The sequence below is a fragment of the Marmota marmota genome, unplaced genomic scaffold, assembly GCF_001458135.2.
Source record: "Marmota marmota marmota unplaced genomic scaffold, marMar, whole genome shotgun sequence".
NCBI lineage: Eukaryota > Metazoa > Chordata > Mammalia > Rodentia > Sciuridae > Marmota > Marmota marmota.
In genome coordinates, this window is record NW_025999842.1 from 67792094 (window position 1) to 67808237 (window position 16144).

Below are 16144 nucleotides of genomic sequence, written 5' to 3' on the forward strand. Positions count from 1 at the left end.
CTGAGCTGCTTTCCTCCCCCATGATGTTCTGCCTCACCTGAGGCCCAGAGCAATGGAGTTGGCCGTCTATGGACTGAGACCTCTGAAACTGTGAGCCAAGGTAAACTTTTCCTCCTCTACATTGTTCTAGTCAGGGCTTTAGATCACAGTGGCACAAAAGTTGATCCAAACAAGTTGTGCAAACTGAGTGCAAAAAGAGAATGTCTTGTGTAGAGAAGCAGTTTCCCACTGGATTCCAAGCTCCTCATAATCTGTCATCATGTTAACCACTGCATCCCAAGCACCTGGAAGGATATCCAGCACACAGTAGGTCTTCATTATTTGTCTGTTAAATATTGTCTTGTCACATTCCTTCATTTATGTGTGAACAATTCCTGGCAGAACCACAGGCACTCATCACATAAAACAAACAAAAAAAAATGTGATAATATAACTGGAGAGGCTGAAACTTATGCATAAGGCCTGAGGGAAGAACTTAGAAGGCAAATTAAAAATGATATTATTATAAAGTATGTGACTTCCTTTAAAGAATAAAGAGGCTAAATGACTTCAGGGACTTTAATATCTATTTAGAACACTCTCGTTACAAATGCACCCCCAATTAAAACTGACCTCAAAAGACTCTGTTTGGCAAAAGTTTCTTACCAGCAGTCCTTCTAATTTCAAAAGATATTTAGAATTAAAATAGTCTATAAGACATCCATCTCTAATTTGGATTGACCTTTCCACAAATAGTCTTAATTACTGAAATTTTGCTTTATGTGCTGCTTTTCCATGTCATTTATTCTGTCACTACCCTAATGATAAGTGGGAAAGCATAGTTATTGTCTTAACTGAATAGTGCTTAATAATCCAACAAACCAATCTTTGATCTGTTACATAAAGGAGTAGAAGGACAGTAGGAACAGACAGGCAGAGTCAGGAATGATAGTGCGTCCTACAAACAAGGGCAGCCTTGCTCGGGGGCTGCAGACTCCACAGATTGTGCCAAGCCGAGCACTGGTTTCAAGAATGCATATTAATTAATCCCATGACTCCAAGAAGTGCATGTGTCTAGTGAGCTGTTTTTTCAGCCTGCCCAACATCAATTCCCTCTTTCCTAGGGAATAGCATCCTGATTTATCTTTGGCCATCTTTGCTCCCAATTTGAGTCCATATGCAGAAATGTTCAACCCTTCCCCAGCAAATGAAGAGATGGCAGCTTAAACCAAACTAAGTCACTCAGAAGTGCCCTCTTGCGCTCTCTCTCTCTTCTTCCCTCCTTCCCTCCCTCTCTCTCATTTACATCTTCAGCAAAGCAATATGCATACCAAAAATAACAAATGTCTCTTCTTTCCAGTTAAAATGCCAAAATAAGACTTTCCAGTATCTTAGATCCCTAGACTTTCCCCCTCTCCTTTTTGAAACTGAGTTTTCTTCCTTTTCCTTTAACTTGGAATTATTCTTCTACCAACTTCCTTTTTCTAATTTAGCTAGATCATTCTATTGTATAAAACTAAAACTTCATAACATAATGTCTGCCTAGAGAAGTGGCTAATTAAAGAAAAATATGCAACTTGTACAGTTCTAGGACTGTTCTCATTAGCTCTCTGTGGAATGAGGCTGATACCTCTTTTATAAGAGGATTATGATTAAATTAAGATTAGATCAAAGCAACAGATCAAGCACACCAACAGAGGTCCTCTTGCAAACATGTAGCGGAAATCTCAACACACACAAAAAAGATATTTTTTAAGAGGACAAATATGTTACAATATTAAAATAAGAACTAGAAAGCCTGAAATTTTGAGGAATCCCAAAAGACGGAAAATAAATGTTTGAACTGATAGAGGGACACAAGTAAAGGAAAACACAGACTATGCCTCTTATAGAGTTATAAGTAACTCCATAAATCATCCGAACTCAGAGTAAAATTAGAGCAAAGACCTGAGTAAGCCTTGGAATAATAAAAGGTTATTAATTGAAGTATTGATTTGGAAGAGCTGCTCCAGCCAAGTCGCCAATTGGCAGCAGAAACATTTTCTCCAAGGTTAATATCTTAAGAAAAGTACTTTTAAAAGTTCTCATAGAGAGAATGTGGGGACCACAGAACAACTGCTTACACATTCTCCACATATTCAAAACTATCTAAGACAAAAGCAAGCATGGGAGGAAGTAAGGAAGGTATTTTGACACAACAGATTCTGACAAGGAGACCCTTACCAGAGAGAAGATGTCATCAGAGAAAACGTAGGCAACTATTTCCTATAGCTGGGAGAAGTCTTTAGGCTGAACCTTCTGAATATCAAAGAGATAAAACTAAAATGGACACAAAAATCCCATCACAGTGAAATTTCAGAATTCCAGAATTTCAGCAATAAGGAAAGATATTTCAGCCTTCCAGAGGAAAACAAATTCCTGTGGAAGAACGAGTATTAAAAGTCATCAAAAACTCATTAGCCAAAATGGGAAGTAGAAGACAAAAATAAATAAACAACAACAACAAACATGATCTCCAAAATTCTAAGATCAAATCACTTTAAAGCTGGAATTCAATGCTCAAGCAAACTTGCACATGGATACAAAACTCATTTCTCCAATTCATTCTTTTGTTTAATAAATACTTACTGAATACCTCCTGTGGTCTAGGCAGGTGAGAAGGTCTTGGACACATATCTGAGAAGTAAATGTATAAAAACTCCTGTCTCCACAGACGTTGCATCATAGTGGAGGACAATAAGTGACACATGCAGAATGTCACGTATTCACCCTGTATCTCAGTGACCTGGCCCTTTTTCATGCTCATGGATTCTGTAGGTCGGAGTCCGAATGGGGCAGGAGGTCATCTGGCTTCTACGCCAGGATGTCAGGGCTCCTGCTGAAAGGAAGCTTTCCTGTGTGTTTGGGATTTATTTATGAAACTACATATCACATAAAATTTACACTAAATAAGTATGAATGATCTTCTCTTGTTAATCTGCCTTTGTTAAAGGGATGTCAGCCATAAACCTTGCAATGGTCAAGGAAAGAAACCCTTCTCCCTTACAACACCATCACATGCTGTAGGTGTTGGCTGCCCATGGCTCTCGCCTGTACTGTTCTTGCTCACTGGGGAATGTCCTTAGCCCGTGGGAGCCATTTTGCCTGTGGAAGCCACATTGCCCAGCATTCCTTGGAGTCCAGCAAGGGTTAGGTGAGGATCCTCTGTCTGGAAGTAGCTCATGGCCAATGACTGCCTGACAGTCCTCTTTGTCTCAACATGAAACCCTCTGTGGTGTGACTTTACCCCCAAGTTCCCCATAAGATGAGGTTAAAGAAACCAAGTAGCATGAATATTATCTCCTCTCTGCCCTGCTCCATTCATTCCTTTCAGAGTTTTTCTGGGAGTATTTCCTCAATAAATCACTTTCCCAAGGACCCCTGCCTCAGCGGCTCCATCTAAGAAACCTGCTGTGGTACTTCAGAGTTGACACTGAGGGATGGAGATCCTGGATTTGGGTCACAAGCTCATCACTGCAGGAAGGTGTGTTTCCCTCGCACACTGTGGCAGTGGGGACACTGAGACACGGCCTGTGGAGACCCAGGATGCTGCATGGCTGGATGGGACACAGTAGTGGAGTCTCAGCCATTTTCAAGGAGGAAAGATGGACAAGCGTTAAGGACTGCAGAACTGAGTGGCCATTCCTGGGCACCACGGATGCACTGAGGAGAGAAAAATGATGGCCCAGGTTGACTCATCACCCATTTCAGCAAAAAGAGTCATAGGCTTTCTTCCCAGTGTTTACAGACTCATAGTTAGAGGGCTAAGCATGCAGAACTTACTTGTAAGAGAAGTATAACATTGGAGAAGGCTGAATCTTCAGCCGAGAAAAGTCTCCTGTACTAACATCAGGAGCCCTAACAAGAGAGGAATGAATAAACTGGATGTAAACTCAGATTATTGGAATAGATGCAACTGAGACTCTTGAACAGCAGATTCTCCTGAGTCTTAGGAACTGGCAGAAGTAACCCCCTTTTTCTGACCTCAAATGAAGCACGTAGGTACCTCTAAGAAGATGGCCAGCCATTTTCAGAAATTATGCCTGCCTTCTTTTCTAGATGCCAACTAACCAGAATCAAATCTCAGTCATGGTCAAATCCTAACTGTGGAAGTACTAGACTGACTGAGAGGGGAAAGGGCAGAGATGTAGACTGAGATCATTTTGAAGCTTTCTCCAGGATTCCAACATATTCCCATAATCCCTGCATCCACAGACATTCAGCAGAATAAAAAGCCGGATGATGACATCGTTCCTAATGGAATAGTTCCACATCATTCAGATGTGCCCGTTGATATTAATAAAGCTAAAATGTTTATTTATTAGAACCATTTTTATGGGTCTATTCCTATAAGTGCAATATAAATTTCAAAAATATTAGCTGAGACTGGAGAGAGAAGAATTGTCTGTTCACACGAGGGCTAGATCAGGCCCTCCCAAGAGTTGTCACTTCCAGTTTCCTTTAAGTACTAGGATTCCCTTGTAGATCCACCCTCCCTACGATTTCACTGGTGGAATTCTATTTATGAATTTTCAGAAACAAGTGTCCTCCATCAAATGCTGTTGCTCTATTTAATTTAGTGTTTAAGTTAGCTTTCTCTGAGTGCACACCTGAAATTTTCTTTAAGAATTAAGTAGCTCTCAGATATTTGATGGCATTATTGTCTTAAAAAGAAGTGAGGACAGACACTTCTCAGAGGAGGATATACAGTCAATCAACAAGTACATGAAAAAATGCTCACCATCTCTAGCAGTCAGAGAAATGCAAATCAAAACCACCCTAAGATACCATCTCACTCCAGTAAGATTGGCAGACATTATGAAGTCAAACAACAACAAGTGCTGGTGAGCATGTGGGGAAAAGGGTACACTTGAACATTGCTGGTGGGACTGCAAATTGGTGCAGCCAATTTGGAAAGCAGTATGGAGATTTCTTGGAAAGCTGGGAATGGAACCACCATTTGACCCAGCTATTCCCCTTCTCGGTCTATTCCCTAAAGACCTAAAAAGAGCATGCTACAGGGACACTGCTACATCAATGTTCATAGCAGCACAATTCACAATAGCAAGACTGTGGAACCAACCTAGATGCCCTTCAATAGATGAATGGATAAAAAAAATGTGGCATTTATACACAATGGAGTATTACTCTGCATTAAAAAATGACAAAATCATAGAATTTGCAGGGAAATGGATGGCATTAGAGCAGATTATGCTAAGTGAAGCTAGCCAATCCCTAAAAAACAAATGCCAAATGTCTTCTTTGATATAAGGAGAGTAACTAAGAACAGAGTAGGGACGAAGAACATGAGAAGAAGATTAACATTAAACTGGGATGAGAGGTGGGAGGGAAAGGGAGAGAGAAGGGAAATTGCATGGAAATGGAAGGAGACCCTCAGGGTTATACAAAATTACATACAAGAGGAAGTGAGGGGAAAGGGGAAAATAATACAAGGGGGAGAAATGAATGACAGTAGAGGGGGTAGAGAGGGAAGAGGGCAGGGGAGGGGAGGGGATGGGGGATAGTAGAGGATAGGAAAGGCAGCAGAATACAACAGACACTAGTATGCCAATATGTAAATCAATGGATGTGTAACTGATGTGATTCTGCAATCTGTATACGGGGTAAAAATGGGAGTTCATAACCCACTTGAATCAAAGTGTGAAATATGATATATCAAGAACTATGTAATGTTTTGAACAACTAACAATAAAAAATTTAAAAAAAAAAGAAGCGAGGAATTTGAATGTTTTCTCCATATAGAAATGATGAATGTTTGAGAAGATGGCTATGTTTACCCTGATTCAAACATTACACAATACATAAATGTACTGAAATGTCACATGGAATCCATGAATATGAACATTGTTTTTACTTTTAGTTAAAAATAAATTTAAATGTATATGTGCAAAAACATATAACTTCTGCACTTTAAGAATATATTTCAGACTATTTTCTTTCTAAGCACTTATAAAATTATGTGCACTCAGAAAGAGTTTGGCCCAAAGTCTAGTAAATGCTACAGGCAGACAGAAAGGGTTATAGCCATCAAGTTTCATTGTTAAAAATGCCCATGTTGAACTATAGCACTGATAAGCATTGTCTTTGCATAGTAGTCCTTTAAAAATAGTGTATTATTGAGGGCCTTTTAATAAAACTTTAGGGAATCATAAAATTTTTAAATCCCTTCAACATTAAAAACATTAACATACATTAAGAGTGACCAACACATCATCAGATATGTAATATTTACTTAGTATGATTTAAAATGAACTGAACCAAACAGATGACTCAGAATAAATACAAACAATTCAAGATTTAGAACCAGTTATTGGAGCACTTTCACAATCAAAATCACCTGCCTAGCCGTAACAATCATTTAAGTCAAATTTAACTAAGGATAGAAATAGTACATTCTACATCTATGCACATGAGAAGTCCTTTTTAATTTCAGACTCTATTGATTTTCCTTCACAAATGTCCAAAATCTAGGCACCAAAGAAAATCTTGTACAAATGTATTTTATATTACTCAAAATTTAGAAACATATTGAGAATTGAGGAGCATATATTTTTCTTTGAAGCCAATGTTCTTGGATTAGTAGTCAAGAAGGAATGGTATCTGCAATAGTTCCATGCATCCATTGAAACATGTAGATCTCCTTGAAGATACTGCAGGACTGATTAGCCTTCTAAAGAGAGGAAGCATGGAAATCTCATTCTAATTTTATCTCACGCAACAGTAACCTCAGGATATTTCCACGAACATATCAAATGCTGTTATTGATCAATAAACTCATTATTAAGGAAGGAAAATAAATGCTACATACCTAAAATATCTCTGGGGAGTCAATACCTTTTGTCTCTAACATGAAGAAGTAATTTCTCTGTTAGTTATTTGTCACAAATCTCATAAGTTAGCAGTAGAGTTGATTTAACTGTATATGATGTGTAGAAGTCAAAGATGTAAATTAAGTACAAAATATTTATTCATTATCCAATTATTCAATCCTTTCTGTTCTGCTTGAAACCTCTAGAAATATGAACCTGATTTTCCTCCCGCCCAACTTCAACACAGATATTAGTTTCTATCATTGTCCTATATACTCAGTGGAGTTATAAACAGAAAACCAAGTTATCAGAAGAATGAGCTTTGAATAAGTAAAATTCATATATTTATACTCACTTTATAAAGCACTGGCATAGATGGCAAGCGGTTCATATAAGTTGTTATAATGTATCACAAACTCCCAACTGTAGAGTTGTATCCAAAAACATTACTTAGCTTAGGACAGCGGCATATGGTTCTAGATCAAGTGAAAGGGAAAGTGTTAAAGGAAATGAGGAATTAGACAAACCCGTAGGAAGCTCAGAGAGTGGACAGTTCTAGGGAAGCCCCATAGCCTGAGAGTCAAGGGTCACAAGTGTTCCATCATGGCTCTGCTGCTGAGATGCAAGAGGCTTACATTTGACCTGATTTTCCAAGTGGAATCAGAATTCCCTGCCCAGAAGAGAACTAGCCCTTACCTGGGGAGATAAATTTACTCAAGAGGAAATTTTCCTGTAATAAGGAAGGGGAAATAGCATTCTAAGATGATGACAACGATGATGATGATGATGATGATGAAAAATAACAAGACTACATCACCTTACGTGTGGGAACAGAACAGGCAACTGCACAGAGGACTTTTCAGGGGACTCAAAAAACACATGAAGGCAGTTGCTGGGTTCTCAGGGCTGAGGAGTCATATTGATCTGCATTACAGGCCGTCTTCTCTGGACAAGCTGGAATAAAGGTCAAGCATAGATCTCCTTCCATAATGAATAAGGTAGCTGACAGAAGATCTGTCTATGATGTCACAGGCTATTGTATCCACTCACAAAGATGTTGCTCTTTCCCAGAAGATTAATTACATAGTAATAATAATACTAAGAAGATCCAGAGACAATGCAGAAAAATGTTTTCTAACCCACATGATAGAAGTTGAGCATGTGGAGTAGAGGTGCTCAGGAACACAGCCCAGAAAAATTCAAATTGCTTTTGTGACATTTCAGATGTCCCTGATAGAAAAACCATCAGGAACTACTAAAATGCCACTTCAAAATTAAGGGTGGAAAAACCAGGCTGATCTCTTTTATTTCCAGTATTTGATGAAAAGTGACATTCCCAAACTAGGTCTCTTGTTAGTTAAACAATGCTGCCCAAAAGTATTATTTAAAAATAAAACAAAGAGGAGGAAGGGAGAAAGAAGAACAGTAGGAAAAAGGGGTGGAGGAGGAGGAAGAAAGAAGAAACCTAATTCTTCATCACTGAAGGAATAAAAGTGAAACTTTTTGAGGAAAGCTTGCCCTCATTGGAAAGTGAGATTTACTTCCTTCTCTAGTGGTCAGTTTTATTTCTTAAAGTCTTTTTTCTTTTTTAAGCCTGATATCCCAAAGTTTTAAGTAAGAATTTTATTTTTAAAAATGTTTTGTATTTTTTTTTTAATTATCATTCTTCTATGTTAACCTTTTCTAATTAACATTTTCCTTTGGTAATCATACTCTAGTTTTCCCAATACAAAACGATACAGAATATTTTCTCTAACTCATTAGGATGAAACTGATTCTCAAAGCAAGTGTTGTTATTTATAGGAGGTTGAAGGGAAGCCAGAAGATAACTTTTCTTTGTGTTTTTAAACATTGAATTTTATGAAAATATTTGTTTGAAATTTCAGTAATTGCTTCTTAAGTGTTTTCATGGAAGACTGACCCAATCTTGTGACATTTCAGTAGAGAAGGGGTTTAACAAGGAGAGTTTCCTGCCAGGACAAAAAGACAACAATGCCCACCCTCTGAGCCTGTGGCACCCTGGGAGCCCCAGGCTCTTCTCTGTTGTCTCAGGGCTCCAGAAACTGTGACAAGTGTCAGCCAACATCTGAGCCATAGCACCCATCAGCCAGGATAGCTCATTTCTTAAAGATTTCCACCAGCAAATTCATCAGATTCCTTGATGGATTTAATACAAGCATGGAATCTCTTATGGAACTTGGACTACCTCTTTTCTCTTTTAATCACTATCTTTTAGTTTGTAGATAACCTTTTATTAAAGAAAAACAGAATTGCACAATTGTTATTACTTTCATTCACCCTAAACAATTTTACTCTTGTTCCACATATGTGTTTTAGAGTTATTTTATTTTTCTAGAAATTTCCACAAGTTTTATTTACTTTCTCCTGGTTTGTGAAGACCATTTTTTGGTCACTTTAAAACATCTTCTTTTTATATAAATGCTTTTTGAACATTCATATTTTTAATTCATCTAGTTTCCTTCTTTTAGGAATCATTTGTGTGATCAGATGTCTCCATAAAATTCCCTCACTTTCTTGTGAAGATTTTTACTACATCTCTTTTTTTTTAAAATGGTCTGAAAGATTCTTATTAAAAGTAAGAAGCTTGCCAAATTTTGTGAGGTCCTATGTTTTTATTTCACAAAATCTATCATGGTCTAATGACTTTCCTTCCCATTTTTCAATTACTTTTATTTACTAACTGTGTATCTCATCATTATTTGTAAAAATTAAGTCTAAAGCAGCGGTTCTCCCATTGTTTCTCCTAACCTGAAATGATGAAATCTTATTTGTTGGTGTGATTGTGTGTATGTGTGTGCAAGTATGTGTGTGTGTGTGTGTGTGTGTGCGTGTGAAAGCATACACAGTTAATGCCCAGCATAGCAGAATACACACATTTATGACACAAAATGAAAACCAGCCTTCATTTTAAATTATTTTGAAAGTGCCTGAATTTCTAAATTAGACAAAGAATAAGGAAATCTTAACAGTGTTATGAAAAACAGTTTTACATTCACATGCAAACAGACAGAAAGATGGAGATTATATCTTTGTTCTTTGATATTACAGATATATTGATGTTCTCCACCTGAGTTAACAGTTCTCTCAGAATCCTCGAAGTACAATTTTTTCAGCACTGGTTATTTCATGACCTTTTATTAGCTCTTCAGTATAGTCTACAAAGTCATGAAGTTTTGTCATTAATTAGCCACAATTTGTTTTGGGTAATGCAACACTTCCCTCGTCACATTCCTTAATTAGCTGCTGAGCTATGAAACAACTATGGCACTTCATAGTGTAAGAGCCGGCATTATTAACTCTTTATTTTATACTAACAAATTAATAACTGTAAAGTCAAGGCGAGCTCTTATTGTTGACATGGACAGATATTCATTAGGAATCTTCTGTGCACCATGTTTGGGGCAAGGCAGGAGATTTCGGTGATGATGGCTACAGAGGTGAGCAAGACAAAGGTGTCTTCTCCTAAGCATTTAATGTTCAAGCAGGAAGGAGATACAATGTACAGGTAAATTATATACATACCATACAGGCACTATCCCACATAGGCAATAAACAAGGAGGCCTTGATTCTGTATTAACGGAGATAAAGGTCTTGATCAAGCACAAATGAGAACACTGCCCATTCCTGTTTACTCAAGGTCAATTACAGCTTATTTACTTTTCAATAATAAATAACAAAAATTTGACATAGAGAAAAAGGAAAATTTTTTAAAAATTCACCTCTTGTGAGGGGTTCTTCATATCCTCATTCTCTTCAAGGGGCATGTGTCCTATGGAGAAAAGTCACACAATCAGAATTCTTGACTCCAGTTGCAAATATAAAATGGAAAATAGGTGCTGGAATAAGGTGAAGATCAATTAACCATGCCTGCCAATAAGTGTCCTGCCTGAGTGCTGAGAGCCATAGCCGAGTCCAAATGACGCATGGCATTTTTGCCAGAACGGAGTGGTTGAGAGGTGACACCAGCAAGCCATTGAGATGATAATGGTTATGTTAAGCTGTGTATATTAGACCCCTGCTGTCCTCCTCAGCCTGCTACTTTGGAGTTCTTGCTACTTTGGAGTTCTCCCTACTTTGGAGTTCTCCTGGGGATTCCCGGAAAGTTCCCATTGGTTGGGGAAGTGCCGGAGGTGGGATTTCCGGTTGGTGTGTGGTGTGTCCGGAGAATAAAGGAGTTCCTGTTTTGAACCTACAAGGCTGTGTGGCGGTTCGGTTATTTTGTGCCCAGCCAGACTGCGGCACCTGAGGAAACTTGAAGTATTGTGGCTCGTTGGTTGTGATCATGGTACCCTGAAGGACAGTGACAGTGACACTGAATTGGGCACAGAATGCAGGAAGTACCAAGGATGCACGTTGGCTGTCCTTGGTCCAGGTAGGTGCATCTGAAGAGATCACACTGGAACCCAGTTGCTCTAGGACATGAGATACACATAAAAAGGCAGAGCAGTAATAGACATGAAGACGCAGTGTAAGCTCCTAAAGAGGAGGCCCGACACTTTCTGTGAGTTTACTTACCTCACCATGGGCAAATTGTCAGCAGACATTCAACAGAAGAATCTACAGATGGAAAAACAACAAACAGTGTGTGAAAGGATACTCATCCTCCTCCCAATAAAAGAAAGGTAAAGTAGAACCATACTCAGTGTGTTAGTCATCATGTGACCAAAATTCCTGACATGAACAACTCAAAGGAGGTAAGACTCATTTTGGTTCAGAGTTTCAGAGTTTCGGTCCATGGTAAGTTGGCTCCATTTGTCTGAGCCTGAGGCATGGCGATGGCAGAGGGACATGGTGAAAGAAGGCTGCTCAGTTCATAGTAGTTCAAGAAGTGGGGAGGAGAGAGGGGCCAGGGACAAGAAATATCCTTCTAAGGCATGTCACCAGTGACCTACTTCCTCCAACTGGACTCCATCTCCTACAATTTTCTTCAACTTATAATAATCCTTTCAAATTATTAGTATTCAAATGGATTAATCCACTGATGAGGTTATAGCCATCATGTTCTAATCATCTCCTAAAAGCCCCACTTCTGAACATTGTTTCACTGGGGACCAAGCCTTCAACACATAAGTCTTTGGGTGACACTCATATTCAAACCATAACATTCTGTCGCTGGCCACCAAAGGCTCATGTCCATCACACAATGCAAAATTCATTCAGTCCATCTCCAAGAGCCCCCAGAGTTTACACTTCCAACTTCAATTAAATGGTCCAAATCCACCATCTCCTCTGAGACTCAAGGCAAACTCTTAGCTGTGAGCGCTTATAAAAATGTAAAAAATGATTTATATACATTCAATATAAGATGGGGACAGATACAGGGTAAGAATTCCCATTCCAAAATGAAAGAAAGGTAACATAGGAAGGAAGGGATCCAAACAAAACCAAAACCCAGGAGGTCAAACATTGCATCCTGTCTCTCCATTTCTGACATCAGAGACATGTGTGGGCAGGATCTGGGATCAAAGAGCTGGGGCAGCGTTGCCGCTGTGGTCTTGCTGGTTGAAGCCCATATGGGCTCCTAAAAATTATTTAAGTGCTTCACAGTCTGACCCCCCTGAAGACGTACTGGAGAAATGTTTATCCATCAGCTGTGCTTCCTTGGGTGTGGAGGACCCAGCCAGGGCACTGAACTCACTAGAATTTTCATGCTGAGTGTGAATGTTTGCTAAGCCGCTTCCAATGAAGGTTAGGAGAAGCCTCAGAGCAGAAAGTAAAGAGAGGGCAGATCTGCAGCCTGAAGTGACTAGACACCCCCACACAGGACTCTTGGCCATTTTCCTGGCTGGGATCAGAAGTAGCTGAGACGAAGCAAGAGGCCTCCAAGAAAGAGGAGGCCCAAGGCCTGACTCTGGAACATGCCAATGTGCAGATCCTGAGCAGATGAGGACACCCATCAGAGGAGCATCCAGAGCTGTGTGCCTGGCCAGGTTCTGAGGGCCTTTGAGGATGGGCCAAAGGACTCTCATGCTTGAAAATGGAAACTTATTTGAGCAGAGACATAACTGTTGTGCCTGACAGCCTTTCTAATGCAATTAATAATGTGATTTGGAAGGATTCATATGTGTTTTATCATCATCAATTCAACTCTAGATTGATGCGGACAATGCTGGACATGGGTTCATTCTCAATAGCTTCATGGTTTGTGCCTATCTTTAATTCCGAATTTTTGTCATATGATTATTCTAATATTCAGGAAAAGCAAAGTGTTTACTTAGTCTTTTGCTTAGGTGAAGAAAGGAAAAAGAAAGTATCTGAGTCCAATAACCCAAATGGTTAACTTTTCCTTCTTTCTACACATGTAAATACTTCTGAGCATGTATGTACTTAAAAATCCTCTGAAATATGGAGCAAAATCAAGGGGCTCATAGAGAAGACATAGGATCCAGCAGCACTCCTGTAGCTTATTTATTTATTTATACTTATTTAAAATAAGTTTAAGGGAAAATACTTGGCAAAAATATGGGCAGGAACTTTAAATTACTGAACTACTGAAAACACAGAAGAGCAATGAAATGAAAATGGAAGCCTCTGGCTGTGAATGGTGTGCTACACGGGGTGCTGATGGGAACCAGAGGCCAGGTGTAAAGAGGTGATGGAAAAGACCCAGGGCAGCCTTAAGTGGAACAGATAGAAGAGAAGGAGGCTGGGGTAGCGAGGACTGGCGCCATCCCCTCTCACAGACCTGTCCATCGGGAAGAGGCAATAGGTAATCGCCTGAATTTGGGTTGAATAGCAAGAGGGGGCTCCCGATAAGGGCTTAGGGACAGAAATACTTACATATGATAGAAGAGGAAGATGATTTAGGTAAAGGAAAGGAGTCAGAAAACCAGACTTTGCTGTCTCCTGGCCCCCTGATTGCTTATACTGATTTAAAGTGGGCCCAGTCAATTGCTGAGATCTGTAAGAATCAGCCTCCCAGGGTGTGTAGCAAGGTGGAGAAGGAGAGATTGGAACTGCAGAGGCAGGTGGAGATGACCTTGCACAAAAAAACTAAATTTAATTTTTTTTTCAAATTAACCACAAACTTGTCTCTAAATGGTACACCAAGTAAGGCTAATGGATTTTTTAACTTGGAAAAAAATGATCCTAAAATTAATCTTGAATAATTACCATGTTATGTGCAACTTGGATATTTCTAAAATGAATGAGCAATGGAGTACAGGGGTTATTTGCACTACAAGATACAAAATCTCTTATGCAGCTATATGATGAAATTAATTTGATGCTAGTGAAGGAACAAACTAATCCATCTATTTTTTTTTAAATAAGCAACCCAGTAAGAAATCCAAGTATGTACTCTAATAATGGCATTTGAATAGACAGAAAAAAATAATCAAAATAAACATCATTAGGGCAACGATATATAATCATGAAGAAAAATAAATCTAGGGGTTGCAAGAATAGAGAAAGTCACTTTTGTGGCTGCTCTGTGGCATGAAACCAAGAAAGCAGTTTTTAAAATGTGAGGAAAGAGGTACACTCATACATTGCTGGTGGGGCAGCAAATTGGTGCAACTATTCTGGAAAGCAGTATGGAGAGTCCTCAGAAAACTTGGAATGGAAACATTCCAAGTTTGACCTAGTTATTTCACTCCTTAGCATATATCCAAGGGATCTAAAATCAGCCTACTGTAGTGATGTGGCCACATCAATTGAGCTTCATAGCAGCTCAATTCATGATAGATAGGAACTAATCTAGGTGCCTTCCAATAGATAAATGGATTAAAAAAATGTGGTACATATCACAATGGAATATTACACAGCCTGAAAGAAAAAAGAAATTACAACATTTGCCAGTAAATGGATGGAACTGGAGACTATCATGCTAGGTGAAATAAGCCAATTTCAAAAAACCAGAGACCAGACGTTTTTTCTGATATGCAGATGCTGACTCATAATAGGTGCATGGAGGGAGGAATGGAGGTTCACCAGATTGGACAGGGATGATGGGGTAAGGGGAGATGGAAATGGGAAAGATCGTAGAGTGAATCAGACATAACTTTGTTCATATATGAATACATGACTAGTGTAACTCCACATCATGTACAACCACAAAAATGGGAAATTATACTTGATGTATGATATGTCAAATACATTCTGCTGTCAAGTATAACTAAAAATAACAAATTAAAAGTTTTAAAACAGAAAAATCTTGTTTTACTTCATGCCTCTAATCTTTTACATGTTAGAGATGGATTAAAGAAAAAATATAAATTAACAAAAATATTTTTTATAATATGTAAAATATTAGATAAAATGTAATTAAATTGTATTGATATCTTGGAACGGGGAGGAAATTACTGCGTATCTCATTTAATCTAATCCAGCTGCCTCTTGTACGTGTCTAGGTTCATTACATGCCCTCAGTAAATGACTAGTTAACATAATAATGAGAGCCAGAACACAAAAAGACAATGCTTGATAGGACTTCCCAGAAAACAAATAAATTCCTATAAAGTCAAAGTAAATAAAATATGTTAAGATATGAATCCATGAGTGGGAAGTAATAATAATATTTTCTATTTCAAAGCATAAATATTTCTTATGTATCACAGGAGAAAGATAACTTGTCCAATAGAAAATTTGGCAAAAAAATGAATTAAGAATTCAATGAGAGAAAAATATCAGTGACAGAAAAACAAATTTTAAAAATGGTGACTATTAGTAATCAAAGAAGAAATGCAAAAATTTTACAAATAATAATGTATTCTTTGAGTATTTGTATTACGTTGATAAAGACCGAGAAGATTGACCATGATAACCATGGGTAAAGCTAAAGAAAATACTCCTCGCATAGAGATGGTCAGAGGGTAAAATGTTCAGAAGTTTCTATATGGTAATTTGTCAGTTTACCTTAGTGATTATAATTATGAATAGTCACAAATGATGAAAAATATACTCAATATTAGAGTTATCAGCAAAAAAATTGGAAATCACATAAATTTAATCAGCTAGGGCTGAATTAAAAAGATTATCAGCACAGTGTATTTCTATACAATAATTGAAGATAAGATAGAAGAAGCAGATTTGTTTCATAGAAAGATTTCCTTAAAATTTGAAAAAACCATTACTTCAGGTCATAAAGCAAATTAAATATAATTCTTGCTACAAGCTACCTTTCAATTGAATAAACACCAACACTTTTACTTTAAATGCCTTGCCAAAGTCACAAAGATGTCAAGGATAAAAAAAAGAAATGAACCAAGGTTTGATAGGAGTATAAGTGCCGTTTGGGGACTGTGGTTCCTCCCCTTGTGGATGATGTGCAGCC

General features: G+C 38.2%; 1 long non-coding RNA gene across 2 annotated transcripts in view; it reads right to left on the reverse strand.

Annotated features, from left to right (window-relative positions):
- LOC125615805 overlaps nucleotides 1-14628 on the reverse strand; it is a 49763-nt gene extending 35135 nt beyond the window's left edge. For both annotated transcript variants that reach the window (XR_007346395.1, XR_007346396.1), the window contains exons 1-4: nucleotides 11386-14628; nucleotides 10590-10639; nucleotides 10392-10438; nucleotides 7204-7324 (exon numbers count right to left, since the gene is read on the reverse strand). This is a non-coding gene — a long non-coding RNA (uncharacterized LOC125615805). The remainder of the gene's footprint in view (nucleotides 1-7203; nucleotides 7325-10391; nucleotides 10439-10589; nucleotides 10640-11385) is intronic.
- Nucleotides 14629-16144: the final 1516 nt, after the last annotated feature.